Here is a 1601-nt window from a genome sequence, read left to right as displayed (position 1 = left end):
AATAGACTATTGAGTATCTTTGCAAATAGCAATGTAAGTATCGGATCGGGAAAGTATCGGTATCGGCCGATACTCAATTCTGAAAAATTGGATTGGTATCGGGAGCAAAAAAGTGTGATCGGGACATCCCTAGCTTGCACACCTGACCCCCCCCCCCACCCACCCACACACACACACACACACACACACACACACACACACACTCAGCCAATCACAGGCCACCTCGCTGTCATGCTGCGTTCATGTACCATAAAATTAGAGGAACCAACAAACATCATCATTGAATCATTACAACAATAACAACTGCAGAGATTTTACATTATTTTGGTATTTTTCTTTAGTCAAAAGATGTAATGGCAGGAAGCCCCCCGCCTGTTCAGACGGTGGGGGGTGTTGTAGACAGCTGTTGGAAATAACTAAAAAAGTTACTTGTAATCTAACTTAGTGACTTTTAAAAGCAAGTAATCAGCAAAGTGACGAAGTAACTTTTAAAGGAGTAACTAGTCATCAGTAATATTACTTTTTCAAGGTGTCAACACTGCTTATGAGAGTCTAATCAGGGCTTGTTCATGATGGTGAGTTGATTGTTAGAGTTTCCAGATTGCAGATGTCACACCAAGTGGGGGACCACTCATGGCTGGAGGAAAGAACAACTTGGTTCCCCTGGGGAGTGAAAAGGTTTAAGGTTCCTTGTAAGCTGGCAAAGTTTGGAGTTCCTTCATGAGTTGACAGTTCTGTCATGAGCCCTTGGCGGATTGATGATGGCCTGCAGCAGCTGGCTACGACCCTGACACACAGCATGCATCTCAACATCTCCTCCTTAGTATAGTGGAGAGTATCCCCGCCTGTCATATGGGAGCTGGGGGTTCAATTCCCTGACAGGGAATGCAGCTCTTTAGTTTACTTACTGATGACCCTCGGGTTCAGGTCAGAAATACCCTTTTAGTCACTTCCTTCAAGGTCACACAGCGTTTACCAAACATTTGAGTTGAAAAAGAGGAAGAAGAGCGCCCCCTCTAGCCAGGGGGATTAAAAGCTCACAGCACCTGCTATTCTCAGGCAGTCTCCCATACAAGCAGATGGCGCTAGATGGCGCTGTCTGTTCAACAAATGTTTGAAAACACACTTCATTGCCAATCTTTCAGCCTCTATCTTCAAACCAACAGCGCCATCTGGTGGAGTCAGAAAATAAAGAAACTGGTTGATGAGGCTTCATTTGGCCGAGGCTCCATCGAGGCTCAGTGCTGGTGTAAGATTGTAAAAGGACCCTCATAGAATCTGAACCATTTTCCACAGCAGAATATATGAACCCCTAATATTTGTACTGAAATGTTAATAGAATTTAAGATCATAAATAAATATGAACAGAAACAACAACATATAATTTTAGATAAACTATGAGAGAGAGAGAGACATACTGATGGTAGATTTTAAAAGAGTTAGAATCTTCTTGAGATTCCTTCAGTCTACAAGTTCATGATAGAGCAGCTTCATGAGTGACGCTAACATCAACACTTTAGGAGTGTTTAGTTGCGCCGATCTGTGTCCCCTCGCACCGGGGGATCGGACCAGTTCTCCGTTACTAGGGTCAGGTTCTAACT

The sequence above is a fragment of the Lipophrys pholis genome (genome assembly GCF_963383615.2).
Source record: "Lipophrys pholis genome assembly, contig: SCAFFOLD_25, whole genome shotgun sequence".
NCBI lineage: Eukaryota > Metazoa > Chordata > Actinopteri > Blenniiformes > Blenniidae > Lipophrys > Lipophrys pholis.
This window is presented reverse-complemented; position numbering follows the sequence as displayed.